This window comes from Tachypleus tridentatus, chromosome 9, assembly GCF_004210375.1.
Source record: "Tachypleus tridentatus isolate NWPU-2018 chromosome 9, ASM421037v1, whole genome shotgun sequence".
In the NCBI taxonomy this organism is placed as follows: Eukaryota; Metazoa; Arthropoda; class Merostomata; order Xiphosura; family Limulidae; genus Tachypleus; species Tachypleus tridentatus.
The window spans coordinates 41,129,382-41,147,543 of NC_134833.1; the positions used below are offsets into that span (position 1 = coordinate 41,129,382).

Consider the following 18,162-nt stretch of genomic DNA (forward strand, 5'->3'; position numbering starts at 1 on the left):
TACAATTCATTTTGCCCTCGAATGACACAGCAACATGTCTACGGACTTACAATGCTATAAGTCGGGTTTCAATACCCGTGGTGGACAGAGTGATTTACTCTGTTGTTTAGCTTGGCGCTCAACTACGAACAAACATACAGTTCATTTTTTTAACAGTTCGAGTTATTTTCATGAGAAGTTCTATGAAATTTGAAAATGTTTGAAACTGGACTAAGTTGATAACTATTATATAAAAAGCTAAAATACAACTTTTGTGGTTAGAAACCGAAGTTCTTTTAAAGCTTCAATTAAGTTATAATTTGTCCTTAAGTTGCTGTATCTATATGCTGACTGTAGAAAATAAATTCATATTGATTGATTTATGAGAATAAATACAAAACAAAAGAAAACAAACATGAAACTATCAGTAAAACTATACGGGAGAAAGTAGTCTAATGTCACAGTGTTATTTTTAATTTATATATGCCGTGTACACAATGCCTCAGTAGCTTAAAGTACGACAAGGAACCAACAGAATGATAACTTTCGGTGATTCTTGTGAAATGTTCAATGCTCAATCCAGTTTCGTATAGAGGTCTTGGCACTGCATACAATAAATATGGTGTGAGTAACTGAATATATACTCTTATTTATATTCACTCTAATGTTTTTTTCAAATTATATGTTTTATGATAATCGCATAATATTATCCATATTATCACCGCTATACACCAGATAGCGTAACGTACCAGGAAAACGGAATTAAAATGTGCTTCATATTTTGAACGTATTGTGGTTTGTAATAAGTTTGTTATATTTATTTTTATTCGTATAGTTAAAATAATCATAAAGTTATTTAAATACGCTTGCATTAAGAACTAACATCAACATAAACTACACTATTTCTTGTAATATAGTAGCAGTAGTATCACAGAACCTTGGAGCAGTCGTGGCACTCATAATACTAGAAATAGTTCAAAACTTAAGTTTAATACTTATATTGGTATTACTATTAGCAGTAGTATACAAAGTTAAGTTATAATGTTAATTCGTAGTAAAAAACATATTTTGTCACAACTAATGTGCAATTAAAGGAAACAGTAATAAATACACGTGTCATTTTGAATTTGGTGTGGCCAGTAGAAACATCGCTGCAGCTGGGAAGGTTTGTTGCGATAGGGTACTGGTATTTAATTAGGTATTATAAATGTAACATATTTATAGTACATTAATGGAACATTTCTATCACAGTAGGTGAGCATTAATACATCAACAATGTGTTGGTTAAGGGTTTTCTTGATCTATGAATGTATGTCTAACAGTTTTACCTCAACTACCTAAATTGCGTAAGTCAGCTGTGTTACAGTAGGCCAGTCATGAGTTAGTGATTAGAGAGCATATATCGTGAATCCTGTCTGTGCCATTCAGCTTGCAAGACTTATAATCCATGCCTAGTTTATTTCAACTTAACGTAATGAGTGAGGTAATGTTTTGAGATCTTGGAAGGTTGTATGTGTAAAATGACTAAAGGAAAGAAAATTTAACAATAGGTCAAAAATTTGTGAAGAAAATCAGTATTAACTGCATGAATTGTTTTCTACATTCTCCTGTCCTTTGCAAATTCAGAATCAGAGGTATATAAACAAAACTTGTAGTTAATGTGATTTTTATTACAAGTTTTAAGTCTGTTTGTTTCTAATGCTTCACCAGCTTTTAGCATTTAAGCTGTTACTTTTAAAAGGTAAACAGTATTAAATGTCTGATGATGGGAAGCTGGAGTGTGTCATGATATCTTGGATCGGGCTGAATTGGTTCCACAGTTGCATTTGTTATAAAAAAAATTTGGAGCCTTGTCATGTAATTAGTCCTTTTCACCAAGTCTCATCATACTCTATCTAATAGCTGTAAATTTTGACAGTAACATTGTAGTATAGATTACATTGCATTTATTGTGTAAGGGCAGTTTCACATAGCCTATTTCAACAGTCAGATTGCACAGAAATTTGTAGATGCTGCATCTGGCAACTTGACAATGCCTTACTGTGGAATAGCATGAGGTATGCAACATTTGAATGAATATGTCATGAAGCATCTTGTGTGATTTTTCTAGACAGAGCCATCCTTGTTTTATACTTTGCATGGGTTCACATAAACAACTTTTGCCACTGATCTTTATGTTCATGGAATCTAACGTTTTTTACAAGGTGCCCTACTATGCTTACCAGAACTGGAATCAACATTATGCAGGTATCCTTTTAGATGGTCCTGTTCTCTCTGTTCATTCATATTCCTTTATTTTTTTAATGTCATTAAGTAAAGGATTGTCCTAAAATTCTCAGTGTAAATGCATCTTTATGTTCTGATTAGATGAATATTTTGCATTAATAATGGTTGTTCCAAAAGCAATCCATTTTCAGCAGCATTACAGTGTTTGTAAAATTCCAAGCAATATTAAAATGTAATCCTGATACATGCCATCTACTGTGACTTTAGTTTGCTTTTGGTTGGTACTTGACTTGCTGATTCAAAATTATTTTAATATAACCTACTCAGTCCCTTTTGCAACATAAAATATGGACAGTAAGGAATTATTTGGTCCTTAAAAGCTTTCATTGTACACCCATCTATTATATAAATCTACCATTTACTTTTAAGGAAATTTATAGATTTCATTCTTAAATGTGAATAATGTGCTGACAGCAATTCATTCTGTTAATCAAATACTTTTTTAAAAAATCAAAGTTATCTTTACTGGAGTTTAATCTATTCTTTTTCTAACTCTTAAGCTTATGTTCTCTTATACTCTTGTTAGTTACAAAATATGACATTTGGGCATTTTCTTTCAGTTTTATTTTCTGACTCTTTACTGTACATTTTGCATTTTATGTCCTTGAGCTTATGAATCTTGTTGCTGGTTGATTATCTCATTTAAAGCAAGTGTTTTACATGATATCCTGTTCATGCTTCATTTTGGCTTCACCATTTAGCCTTGGGTTTCCATAGTTCCTACACATCTTTGACAACTGATTTTCTTTCATCAATAACTTTTCATCTAGTAACTCATGTTGTTATCTACACACCTACAAGAGATAATTTGTTAACAAGCCTTTTATATGTCACCTTGCCAAATGCTTTCTGAAAATCCAGATACACTAAATTCACATTTGTACCCTTATATACACAAGCAGTAACTCCTATTTTGGCTCCATGGTGTTACCTAGAATGATATTTGGTGAAATGAAGATACAGATTTGTAGTCTCAGTAAATAATGTCTACAGTATCTTCAGCCTTGTGTCCTACTATTTTTATGATCCATATTTGCAGCTTTTTAAATTCCCAACTTTTTGTCTTGTATACTGGCTTTTTTATGCTTGACTATTGGCATCAAATTACTTGATAGGATAACTAACTTGATTCATTGAAATGATAATAAACATGGCCAGTAGCAAGCTAGTATGGTGCATTGTGGTTTACTGTAGCTATTGACTATTTGGTCACATTAGTTCAAAATCTAAACTGAAAATTGGTATAGAGATTTGTTTGAGAATATAGTTAGCATTTTTAGCTTCTGTGTAACCAGATTCTCTATATATTGTATTATACATAGCAACAGGCAAATATATTGCTTAGACCAAGAAACAACACCCTACTTAGCATGTATAAAAGTTTACCAGTAGAAAAGCAATATTTTCAAATAAAACATATACATCTAAAACATCACTTTAAATAAACCATTGAGGTTTTTAAAGTATCTATCAATATGTTTAATTAAACTTAATATTATGTTTATTGTCTTTTTCTACTTTCATTTCACATGTAATATAGGGGTTTGCTCCCTAAAGACACTGACTGTATAGTGTACATAGCATTGAGAATTTGCTTGTTAGTGTTGTCTATTGTTGGCTGGACTGTTTCACCATGTATTTAAACTTTTGAAAGGAACACTAGCTTTTTCCCGCTTTTGAGCTGGAAAGTGTGATAACTGTGTTTTTATTGCAACAGCACTAACCAATCTAACTTGAAGATGTAATTATAACATCATTTATGCTAAAATTATGATGTTTTTTTAGCTTATGTAAAACATAAAAGAAATAAATCATCTAGTCAGTACCACCATACAGTACCTTCATAGTTCCTTGTTTACTACTTTACAGAAGTTTTCAGTACAATATACCAAGCTGTTTTTGTTGTAGACTTGCAAGAGATTAATAATGATAAAAGAATTACAAATAGTCCATTTTGAATGGACTTTCCTTTATTTGTAAATCTAATCTGAATGATACATTTTTGTGTATTTTTATATCTGTACAACCTTAGGCCAGAAAAACATTCTTTATTTCTGGTCAGTCACCTAGATATATGTTTTATCCTTCCCCATTAAAAATTTGTAAAGAAATAATCTGTCAGTGTCAGTCAATTTAAAATGACTGCATTTATTTTTTGAATTGGATATAAGTATATTTATAGCTTTTGAGCTGGAAAGTGTGATAACTGTGTTTTTATTGCAACAGCACTAACCAATGCCATTGAGGTGTGAGGGTGTTTTTACTAGCTTTTATGGCATTTCTTCATCAAAAATTTTATTAATAATGTTAGCACTATAACATAAGAAAATGGTATTCATTACTTTCAAAGTCTGTTGTGCAACAAAAATCGAGACATTTTGTTATTGTGGACATTCCTAATGAATATACATTGAATGCCACATTTGAAAATTTATTGAAATACCTCCTTTTCAGTGTTGATAGTTTTGCTTTCATGTTAGGTGCATCATAAAATGTGCTACTGAAATATAAGGTTGTGGATGCTATTCCATTTAGGAAATTCTTGAGCAATTCTATCAGTCAACAAGAAGGCCCTGGACCCAGTACTAGTACATATCATCCTGTCATCAGTGTTTTTTAAAAGTATTTGATAGACACAGAACCTAAGAGTGTGACCAGCTTTTCAAGACTAACCTTTGTATAATTCAAGATATTGCTTACACAATTCAATAGCTGAGTGACTACAAGGATGAATTAAAGAAACAAAAACAATGGTTACAAATTTGTGGCTGTCATAGAGGATGTAATGTGGAAGTTCAATCCTCATCATGGTACACTGAAACAACAGGCTTGTAATCTTTTGCTGTTCTGGGACCAATTCAAGGGATTCAGCTTACCAGATCAGCATAAACATGCATTCAAGAACATACAAGAAAACATCTAAAATCCCATGCACAAAATGTTTTCAACATTTAAAGGAGGTGCCTACACAATAAGAAAAAAATTATTTATGTGCTTAATTTTGTTATTCTAATGATCACATAAACTAATATTCAGTGCATGAATATACTATGGTACAGTTTGTAAAATGTTATATAGATATAATTTCTCATTAATATTTTGCTAAAGACTTGGATATCAAAATAAGAGTGGTATTACTTTAAAGAAGAGTTGGTAGTGCTTGCAAAAACTCTTCAGCAATACTGTCAATATGTATCAGAGAAGAGGACTGAAACAACTACATACCAACTTGAAATCACAGAGGTAAATGATAAGATTCAAAATTTGTGAGAATGATACATGTACTAAGTAATTTTACTTTTCTAATATAAATAATTTGTAACAATAACAAAAATACCACTAAAGAAAGGAATACACATGTATTAGTAGTAAATATTTATTACCCTTGTTACTTAATTTCTTCTGGGTTCAAGATGCCATAGAATCTGTCCTCATCATGCAAAAAAGGTGAATATGTTTTTTTGATTTACTCCGAAGAAAGGAGGAGTGTGAGTGAATATAGTGTTGCCAGGTGATGAAAGCAAGGTCAACAGCTTTGCATGCCCTTTGAGAATATGGACTTCCTGTACTTTGGAAATTGACAGAGGAAATTGCTTTATGTGTTTTGTGAAGCATTGTCTGTGTGCTGTGGAAAGTATTCATCAGCTGATTTTCAATATTGGCCCACATGCTATTGAATTAAAAAAAAAAAGGTAATTTTTGATATGTTATCGCCTTTCACAAGATTAGCTATTCTTGTTCAGTGATGCCCTCTATATGCAAACTTTTTCTTTATACATCGCACAAATCTTGAGCTCTCCCTCATTAGAATTAGTGTGTTTGTTTTCATGCAAATCATCATGCATCATCCATCAACCAATAGCAGCATAGAATGCTCACATGACATGTGACATCCTCTACACACTTCTATCAAACTTTCACCTCTCATTTGGCAGAGTTCAAGGTTAGATGTACTATTTAATTTAGTTATTGTGACAACAAGTATTGAAGAATTTTATTAATCAAATATTTCTTTGACAATTGCTATATCACTTGGACCTATTTCTTCTCTTTCATGGTTCTCCACATATGCCAGCTATAAAATTTCTGTAGCTTCATCATTTACCAGACCCAATGTTACAAGATGATGGACTCTACTATCAGCTATTTCTGACAGTCTGTAATGGTACACAGACCTCTGAAAATGAGAAGTTCAGTTCAAAGTTGAGAAACAAGTATGATGACCATGGACTACCTTTCAATCCTAGCACCCATACAGTATGGCACATCAGAACCTTGGTGATATACACTGTTATTTACATATTTAGTACTTTATATTGTTTTAGGAGTTTTTAGTGACGTATTTCCAAGTTCACAGTATTTCAGTGATATTTAATGCAATTACCTTGTAGAGTAATATTGTAAATTGTATGGCAAGCATTTTTTTATTTATCATGTTTACTGAGTCGTACATCTAAGTCCCAAAGTGACAAATCCTAAGTCAATTGTTGTTGCTTGAAGTCAAGTTTTGTCCTACTTGACATTTTTGTTTAAATAATTAAATATCTGCATTTGTTGTTTCTTTGAAATATAAATTTACTTTCAAGTATTTTATTTGTTTTGTTGTTTTTCTTCATAAACATGATAAGAAAAATGAACAAAATGTCTTACCAAAAAAATGCATTACAATATTAAATTTTTCAGAAGGAGATGACCAGAGAACTTTTTATTTGCCTTAGCAGTCAGTAGTAAAGGCTTTCAAGTATTTTTTGAACTGAATTCATTTTGTTTAAAGTACTCTTTGTCCAAATGTTCCATTAGGGTTTTGTACAATTTCTTGATATATTTATTATAAACAGCTATCATTGTTCAGAATAAAGTGACTTCCTTCATTTTTTAGTAGTCTATCCCAGTTAAATAACCTATAACCTTGTATTTCATAGAAATGTATGTTGTCACAATTTGTTCATTTTAACCAGCTTTAATTTTGTCATCAAGTCAAAATCCTCTCTGAGAAAGCTATAAAATATTCTCATACGTTTTTCTTGCCTACCCTTAAAACCTAGAAAAAGTTCTGTAGTTCCTACACTGTACTTAACATCTTAGGTTTTGTTAGTTAATTTAATCTTGTTTTAACAATTGTCTAACCCTAGTTTAAAGCTGCCTTTGCAGTTGTTAGTCCTTGCAAATAAGCAACACCTACTCTATTTAAATATAAGTCATCCATTCCTAAAAGCTCCCATTTCCCATTGATCTGGCTCTGTTAGTCCAACCAGACAGTTAGCTCATCTTAATGTTTTAACCTAAACCTAGCATTCAAAAGTAGTGAGCTACTTAAACTTTAGTGTCATAATTAAGTCTTGACAGTATTGCTGACAGAATTAAGTTATATGATTCTTTGAGTAGAGGATAAGCTAAATAAATGTGCTATGTATGGTATGTAAAACAACTACTACTTGAACTTAAGTGTCTTTAGTTTCTGTTTTTCTATTTTAGAAGTTATGAAATCAACACAAAAAATCATTTAAATGTTGTGTAGGTAACATAATGTTTAGGAGCAACTGAACTAGAACTATTAAATATAAGATAAATAAACCTCAGAGAGAGCCCTTATCATGCATGTAGTTATCAAGCTTTCTCTTAAACTCACCGTCTCCAGAATGTCTGAAGGCAACCAGTTTGAAAGGCCAACTATTCTGTTAGAAAAATTGTCTTAGTTGAAGATGCCTCCAATTTTAATTACCAAAGTTCTGATCATTAAGTATGAAAAAATATACATCAGTACTGTCAATTCCCTTAATCTTAAACATTTCAGTCAAATCCCATCTTACCATTCTTTATTTCAAGAGAAAACAATTTTAACCTCTCATTGTATAACCCCTCCATCATAGACACCATTCTAGTTGCTTTCTCTGAATCATTTCCAACAATTCCATGGTCTTCCAAAGGTCAGGATCCCAATACTGAACACAGTATTTCAAATGTGGACTAATTAGTGACCTGTATAAGGAAATTATAACCTCTTTATACTTGTATTCAGTATTTATGTATATAAGCCTAAAATCTATTTACCTTGCCACTAGCAACAGCACATTACTTGGATGGTTTAAGAGACTGATTAACTGCTATACCAAGATCCCTTTCTTTCATGACACTGTTAAAGTTATCCTCAACCAAATTATACTTATAATTCAAATTATGATAATCCATAATTTTTTTAAAAAATTTGTTATTGTATGTAACCTATAATTACAAAAATCTGTAACACACATTAAAATGGTAAGAAATGTTTCACCACTTACATTTATATTTTAATGAAAAGAGGTCAGTTTTGATATTAATTGCATGCAAAGACTGTTATAAACACTCGGTAGACATCAGATGAAAATGACTACCATTCCTTAGATTTCAGGATCTTTTACAGTGGGCCCAGCATGGCTAGGTGGATAAGGCACATGACTTGTAATGCGAAGGTCACAGGTTCAAATCCGTGTCACACCAAATATGTTTGCCCTTTCAGCCATGGGAGCATTATAATGTGACGGTTAATCCCACTATTCAACGGTAAAAGAGTAGCCCAAGAGTTAGCAGTGGGTGGTGATGACTAGTTGCTTTCCCTCTAATCTTACACTGCAAAATTAGGGACAGCTAGTGCAAAATTCAAAACAAACCAATTTTTCACAGCTGGAATTCTAGAGCAGATTAACTGGAATAAGGTTGGGGCTATGGGTGACTAAGGTAACTTCTGGATATTCTTTATTTTAAAATATTGATAAAATGTGTGTGTTGAGGCATAGTTATGCATCCATTATGGCAGTAACTTAATGAATGAATCAAAAAAATAAATGAAAATCACAAATTTTCAACCTTCATCATATAATTTCATGCTTGCACTATAGTATTGCTCTTAATGTCATTGTACATCAAGGTATCAAATTTTTGTTTTATTATTACTGTATATTATTATCTGTAAATCCATTCCAAATCAGATAAAATGGCCTATACTATACTATCCTCACCATCCTGTTCTTGTGAGATGACAATACCATATTCAAAATGTTCTTTATCTTGCTGCCACTGCCTACACACCCATCTGAAGCAAACATTTTGTTGCTTTTCCAGGTTTCACTGTGATGAACAGTGTATTAGCTACAGCCTGTCCATGAACTTCAGTTGCTTGGTGCTTCCTATGTTCAGTGGATATGTTGATGTGTAGGCTGAATCCTCATTGAAGTCCTACAAATTGGATTTAATGGTAGTTGTTCAATTTTGGAACCCAAGGAGTTATTAGTTTTTGCCAGCTAAAATGTATCCAACTTTAGCACATCTAGTGGTCTCTAGAACATAGTTGAGCAGTTAGTGGTATTTGCTGACTAATAAATTGGTGGGCTCATTGATCAATTACATTTAATTATTAAATTAGTGAAATACCCTAGTATAAGTGCACAGATACACACATACACAGACAAAAAACAGGTGTGCTCTAGCTTCATAACATTTTCAAACACTACATTATTGTATTATTGGTACTGCTGGTTTAAAAAAAAGTATATATTTTGTCTGAAATTATTTTTTGCTACATTTTTGCTCTGCATTTCATACTTGGTAATGAGTTGAAAGAGCAATTCAACTAACTCTTACTGTGTGGTTATATTTGTCCAACACTGATCTTTCGTAAATCAAATACATTCATAATCAAATAATGAAAGCTAATTTACTGTCACTGTTAAGAGTAATAATGTTTTAAGTTAAAATATATCATGATTGCAATTTTAGAGTAATTAATTAGCTAGTTAGTCAGTTTGTTAATATACATGTTTTTAATAAGATAAACATGAAAATAATGCTATTTTATTGGCAAGTTCTTTCAACTTGTTTGGTGGAAATAATCCAATTTCTAATCTATTGAACTGTAACAAAATAGTTTATTTCTGTGCACTGTTGTAATTTGATGTAGGTTATGTTACAAGTGTATTTAAAACTACACTATAATTTTGAAAATAAACTTTTTAAAATTAATTCAAGATGCTCATTAGATATTTTGCTAAAAACACAATGACTGATTCACTATACCTTGACATAACTCTACAGTCTTCCTAACTTTAATCTAGCATTGAACGTGAGAGAAAGCTTGTCATCACCTTTAGAATGTTTTAGGTGTTTTAAGACCTCTTACTAGGAAATAGAACATTCCTGTCACAAGGGGAGTTCTGAAATAATTGGTTAGGTGAACCTACTGTCATCTCCACCTTCTTGATCCTCTGGAAGGAGTCTCAATGTTAAGGTTCCACTGATAAGTTCGTCTTTTGAATTACCCAGATGGACATTATGTCACTGATGTATTTTTAAAGACTTGCTTCATGGATGACCTTTGGCTTAGATCACCTATCCTTCTGAATACTGTAAACATCATTATTTTCAGTCCATCATATGACTCCTCTAAGCACCTGCTTAACTTTGGATTTTGTCCTTTCTTCCAGCAAGAATTGTACAGCTATACCATATCTCTGTGGTATTTAGTCTTATTAGAATTAACACCATGGTGTTTTCATTTTATCTCTAGTTGACTGAAGTCTTTCTCAAGCATGTGTGTTATTAGCAGTGTTACTTAATCTCTAAATATTGTGTAAGACTTATTCCCATGATTTCTATCTGAACAAGAGTATAGCAGGTCCAGTATCACTTATGAGTTCATTCTTAAACATCAGTGGTAAAAGTATGTTTTTAGTAGCTTCATATATATATATATATATTGCTGTAGAGTAGTTCTCAGTAACAATGGAAGAACTTGAGTAGAAGTTTTATAATGCTCATTCACATGCATGTCTATCTCATTTAACAGTGTGTGGTTGTATCTCCACTGGGGCCATGACACAGTACTCTTGAAACTGTCTGTACTGTTTCTTTTATGGACCTTTCCACACATACCAGAGTTCATGTTTTACATCACTTCTCTGTAGGCACACAACCAAGTAGAACCAAACATTTGCTTCGGCATCTTCTTAACATCCAAGTGTCTGTACACTGAAATATTGAGATGATGATGAAGTGCTTCAGAATGTAGACTGGGGGAGTACTAACTGTAGTCATTGTTTCTATTTACTGATATTTTTTCATTTTTGAAAGAACAAATTGTTTTGTAAGCATCAGGAATCCCACTGTATGAAATACATTTTTTTCATTTGGGCTGTATGGAATGACATTTCTCCATGATGGTTTTTCTGTATTCTTTGTTGGACTGCATCAGTTCATCTTTACTGGTGGATGCCACATTTTGAAGTACATTTTGTTGTACTTGCATAATATCTATTCCCAGTTTGCTCTTGAAGATGAAATGTCCAACTTTTAAAAAAGTTTTGAGTTTTTCTCATTTTATATTACAACTTCGTGAATCTATATGTTTTTTGATGTCATGAATCCATTGTTGACGACAAGTTCTGCTCAATCCAGAGCTTTTCAGGCTGGCTGTGATACAAAGAACATAGCATTAGTTGGAATATTACTTATGTGAGACATTTGCTATGATGTGAATGTCTTTAACAGGCTGGTGAAATATGATTATAATTATATTATACTTTATATAAAACATTAGTGTAATTCTTAATACCACATTCTTAACATAGTTCCTTAGAGATTTTCAAGAATTAGAAGAGTGTTTATTTAACATTTAGCACTTAACAACACAATATTCATTGTGTACATTGCCCATGACAAAAAAACTTGATTTTAATTAGAAAGATAGCACATATCACATGTAAGGCTGTTATGAGGATTCTAGTGTGCATGTACCTTAACCATTTTGAGATAACTGAATGGTTAATTTGAAATGTTCTTTAATATAGCTTGATATATCCCTTATTTAAATACGAGATCACACTGATTTGAATGTTTTGTCTGTCCCAAGTTTTTCAGCACAAATATTAATGTAAATTTTAATGAAAATGTTCTTATTTTTATCAATTCAGGTTGGTGATTTTACATACTTGGTTGACAAGGATTACAGCACAAGATCAAGACTAAATTAATTATATTAAATGTGGTTATTATTTATAGCTAAAATTTATCCTGAAGTGATATGTTATTCTAAGTGAGTACTGAAAGAAGAGGATTTTGTATTTGAACTTTAATCAGATGGTCCTCACAATCAGACAGTTGCGGGCTAATAGATTGTCTGGATTCATTGTACTAATTCTAGTAGTAATGATGCTTTTTGTGACTAAGACAGCTGTTGAACAGTACCAACAAGTTCGTAAATATTTTCGGCTTCAGGAGTATTCGTCACAAGTTCAAGATATTTCAGACTCCCTTCGTAATCTTGAAGAAAATGCTGTTGCACTTGAAGATGAAATAGTGCCACTGAAGAAGCTCATTTATGATACTTTGAAACAGTTCAATAAAACAAAGTTAACAGGTGGCTAGTATCTTAGAAAAATGCAGTTGTATATGTAATTCTAATTTTTCTAATTATATGTTGTCTTCCATTACTGTCCTAATTAAACATTTTTCAGAAACAAAATATAAATCAGGGAAATGCACAATATGTAAGTGTAAAACTTCAGAAATACCTATTGTTTAAAGCATAAACAGCTTCACTAATCAATCATTACTAATTATGTTGGCTTTTGAATCCAATGAAACACATTAAGGAATACAGTTTTGTATTTTGTGATTTCACGTTTGACCACCTTTTATGGCATTCCATGGTTGAAACAAATGTATTATGCTTATGTATTTTTCAAATTGTTCTTGTGAAGTTCAGATTAAAAGCAAAATATCTTTTATTCTATATATGTACTGTGAGCAATACAAGTAGGTGAAGTTTTAATGTTCAGTTACTTTAGTGGCATTAATTTTGTGTTTACCTATTTTGTTAAAATAAGAAGTAATAGAAATATTGTTAGTTTTTTAGTCCTAAGTTTTTTTTATTCCACTTTCTTAGATTTACATGTTTTGCCCAATTAACGTTTTAGACCAGTTTTTCGTTATCCTAGTTCATGTATGAAACAGATTCTTTTATAAAGCTATTACCAAGTATACTCATGTATTTGTTTATAATGCTCACCTTTGGCATATTCAAAGAGTATTGTAATATGTTCAGTATTGGTTATGAGATCAATTTACATTTGATTTCTAAATTTGCTAAAGCATACAAATGTTTCACTTTTTTTGCTAATTAAATAGCTTAAGATGAAAAATAATACAGATCGGGTTTGCTTAGTGTGTTCCAATGTAGGTTTGCAATGCTGAAATTATTTTTAAATTTGAGATAATTTAAATGTTATAAATTTGTAAATGCACCATTAATCATGTACAAATTAAATGATAATGTAGTTAAAGTTTCATAAACATCAAGTACACTAGTGTGCATTCATCATTAATCCAATATAAAAAAATCTTTGTTTTATTACTTGGAGTAATGATGCAAAAGTTCTTTTGCTTTTCATTTTGAACATGAAAGCAATAAGATGATCTTGATGAATTTATAGTAAAAGCATGCAGTTAAACCAAGTGATACTTATTATGAACTGAATGATTTGAACCTAACAGTTAGTTACTTTCAGGGTAAATTAGATTTAATGACTTTTCACATAATAATTGAAACATTTTCAACTTTTGTTTTAAATTCATTTTTTTGTCAATGTATATTTTGTATCAGCATTACTATAATGAAATAATATTAATACATATCTATTACTCAATAATCCTGTGCCAGTATAGAATAAGTAAACATTTTAAAAAGCACATGCATATTGTTATTTACAATTAATTAATCAGGCTTTTTAAATTAGATAGTGGATTGATTATTTTGGTCATTTAACTTTCATAAATATAAAAAACTGTAGTAGTTTTATTAATGTAGACAATATTTTTCAGTTACTTGCCTATTGGAATCATTTTTAAGAAAAAAATATCTAAATGATAAAACTTAAAGAAATTTTTCAAAAGTATTAATGTGGGGCTGTATTTTAAGTTTCCTGAAAACAGAAATAGTAGCTATAGTCATTATTTTTAAGTGCTGCAAATGTGAAGATCAACACAGTATTACGTCTTGTAGTTCATAATTTACTGTGTTTTATCAGAATGTATACACTGAATATGTCATACTAATTCCGAGAAATATGTTGTTCTTTTTATAATCACGTAAAACAACCCAAAGCCATATAACACCTGCTTAACCTCATCCATTGGATATAAATCATTAGATGTTGAAATTTGTTTTAAAAATTCATTATTTTGTGTTAGTTTTGAAGGTAAGATAATCCTTGTGTGTGTTTATCATAATGCTTACCTTTAAGAGTCAATATTCAGTGCAAGCACAAAATATACACCTGTTTATAATATACTTTAAATGTCATTCACTTATCCTTACATTCCCTTGCATGTTTATGCATTGTTTTAGGGTCAGTAACCATTCCATAGAAAAGTCAGGTAATCACTCAGTAAGTCTGTGCCTGTGTGGTTTTGAATTAAAGTTCATCTTTATCTAATTCAAATCTAGAAAGTATAATGTTTCTAATAAGCATATCCATTATCTAAAGAGTTGATAAATCTATTGCTTTCCATAGAGTCCAAGCAAAAAAAAATGGTGGATTTCATTTTTATGCCTAAGAAGGAAAGTGTTTTATCTGACTTAAAAAAAAATTAAACTATTTAATAGTTATGTAACGAGTTAAAGTTCTTTATTTTGTTCATATAAATATACAACACACCTAAGATAAATAGTTTTAATCATTACGTTTGCCTCAGGAATAGACATTATCATCTACTACACGCAAATGAAATAATTAGCTCATTATTACCCATATAAAACCTAGAAAGTGAAAATTCCTTTAATGTTTGGTTCTAAATTAAGTTGTAAATAACAACGGTCTTTATTATTGACCAGATTCTTAGAGTAAATAAGTTCTTTGACATATTGCACTACCTGTTGAAATTTTTTTCACATCTATCATATACTCAAAGAGTAGAGTTATTTATTACTATATGCTTGCTTATAGTGAATAATTGTTTTTTATCTATCGCATATTGCGTACATACAAAATAAATAGCTCATTTTATCTACTGCAGTGTTTCTCAACTTTTTGCACCTTAAGATTTGCTTAATTATATAGCACAATAGAAAAGGCTTACTGATGCAGTTGATGACTTATTAGGGTAGGGTATTAAGAGTTCTTCCAGCCTATAATGGCCCATAGCTGTACATTTCACTTTTTTTAGGTTCAGAATCGTACATTTACAGAAGTAAAGAATAAATGTTGTTCTGTATCATCGCTTGTTCTTGATCATTTATTGTTTAGAGAGTTAAAAGTTATGTTTTGTTAGATAAAGATTAAGTAGTTATTTACACAATAAATTCTATACATATTATAAATCCTTAATAGTCAGTTATATATAAAGCAGATAAGATGCATCAACATTTGTGCATTTTTTGGGAAGTTTTACTTTTGATTGTTTTAAATGAGGTTTATAAATCTTAAATATTTTGAAGCATTAATTAATTTACTAAATGCCATATGATTCTATATTGTTTCTAAATGCTATAAAATTAGACTGTATAGAAACAAAATCATGATATCACTAAAAACATAATTTGTTTGCCACAAGTACTACATGTAAATTTCATAATGTATTTAAGTTACCAAACTATTTAATTAAGAATCTACAAAATTTAATTATTTTATTTGTATTTTGTTTGTAAACTGAAGTATTTGACATGTACTGTATGCCAGTTTTTCTGCCATAATCATGAGGATTTTGACCACCATACACCATAAAAGAAAAAAATGGGTATATGCTATAATGGTGTATATAACAGCATGATAGAAGTATTTAATATTCAAAGAATAAAGCACTTTGCAGAAGAGGTTGAAAAAAGATATTTAAGTTTTCTCAGAATACAGCACTTTGAAGAAAAGGTGTATATATTGGCACCAGATAAGAAAAGTTCTAAGAGAATTGTCTGTGATGATATTCTTTTTGGGGGCAAACTAGAGTTTGTGTTGATGTAACTAAACATACACATGTATACTAGTTTGCTGTACTTAAAGTATTGTTGGAAGCAAAAATGACATTTTTGAAATTGTGAATGTGTGTGTTAAAATCCACAACATGTAAAGAATAAATTTCAGTGGTATAATAAGATAACTTGTAGTTAGTGTTGATGATGAATATGATAATTTGTTCAGTAGTGAAAAGGTTTTTCAATGAATATTCGTATTTTGTTATTTAAAAAATCACCTGCTTAAGGTGGTGGTAATATTTTATGTGATAAAAAAGTAACATTTTAATGCAATTTTGTTGCTCATTTTGAAGGTATACCATAGGATGGTATTTTTATTAGCAACAGTACATATAAACTCAATTTTTTAGATTACTTTCTACTCCTGTATTGGTTTTAAGGTGTCCTGAAAATGCTCTGTTTATATCGATTTCATTGCTTTTGAATTGAGTTTGTATTTTTTATAATAGGATATTAGCTAAGTTTCATGGTATGCTATCTTACAAGCAAACAGTTTTGTAGCACCTGATAATATGTATTTGATGATTTGCAGTTTTTAGTTTGTGTTCCACAAAAATCTGGATAGCAGTAAAGTAAAAGAACTTAAAGTTTGCAGTGACTTCAGCAACATTTCTATATCTACTTTTTCTTGAAGTGAATAATATTTTCCAAAATCCTACAAAAATATTTTAATTAAATGATTAACAAGGAGAATTGTTTTATGTGGTTTCAGAAAATAGTTATTATGTGTAAATCCCAGAACTATAACAAAATTTGTGATAAATAGTTAAAAAAATCTCCCAAAATTCAATGTATTGGTTGTTTTATTAATTTATGTATTTAAAATCTGGTGACAAACAGCTAAATATTATGGTTTGAAATTATCTTCAAGAATAGCACATAGAAATTGTAACTAAGTATGGGATTTTACTATGTTCTAGAATTTGATCATAAAGTATTTCTAAACCTGGCATTAGAATAAATTATAACAGTTTGTACATAATCAAGTATTAGTGTTGGTTTGATTCAATATTTATCAAGTATTAGTGTTGGTTTGATTCAGAATTGCCTTTAGTCTTGTTTATGGAGAAATAACAGAAAATGAAAAGTTCTGTTTATCTGTGTATATGTTTGATTTGGATTGCCAAGTTTTGAATTAATATTGTATCAGTATTTTTTGTGATGAAAATTATTTATCAGTAGTCCTAAGAATTAAAGTGATTTTTACTAAACTATTTTTATACACTAACAAAAATGTTATTGTTTTTTATATATCATAGTAAGGAATATTGATAAGATTGGTTTGTACATGTTGGCTATAACATTCAATAAAAATCTGTTTGTTTTATATTTTTTAGAAGCTGAAGAGTTAATACTGAAAGGTTAATAGTGGTCTTCTGGATTAAGGAATGTGTGAAATGACAGAAATAAAAAAAATCTCATTAAGAAATGCAAGATCTGAGAAACATTTATGTAGATAATGTTTGCAATAACTGTTGACCTTGCAGTTTGAAAAACAAATAATTCTTATAGCAAATCATGTCTCCAGTCATTACTTTATTTAAAGAAACCAATTCAGTATACCTTAAAATATTATTCTTATCAGTATTTATAAAGGAACTTTTTTTTTCTTGTGCCTTTTAGAGCAAAATTCAAAACTTACAAATTCACTAAGAAATAGGTATTTTTAAATCCATACTGTGGGTGTAAAATGTGAAACAATAAAAACTTTGTTTACAACACAGTTTTAGGCTGCCTAGCCTTTTACAGGTAGTATCTGTGAAATGTTTGTTCATTACTGTTTCTTCTGCAGTCTAGTTTTCATTTAGTAACACTAGTGGTTTCAGAATAATGAGCCATAGGCCAGCAATATTGTAACCCAGTAGAGATTTTCTCATTCTCTGTTAATATTCTCTCAA

At 30.4% G+C, this 18,162-nt stretch overlaps 1 long non-coding RNA gene across 11 annotated transcripts; it reads left to right on the forward strand.

The window, feature by feature from the left end:
• The first annotated feature begins 484 nt into the window (after window positions 1-484).
• On the forward strand, window positions 485-17,593 carry LOC143225117 (uncharacterized). Of its 11 annotated transcripts, none has more exons than XR_013013624.1 (3): window positions 485-603; window positions 6,341-6,543; window positions 12,210-17,593. It is a non-coding gene; the product is annotated as an uncharacterized LOC143225117 (long non-coding RNA). The 11 variants fall into 11 exon arrangements; XR_013013629.1 differs by lacking the exon at window positions 485-603 and adding an exon at window positions 708-748; XR_013013633.1 differs by lacking the exon at window positions 485-603 and adding an exon at window positions 710-774 and having other exon boundaries at window positions 6,341-9,499.
• The last annotated feature ends 569 nt before the right edge of the window (window positions 17,594-18,162 follow it).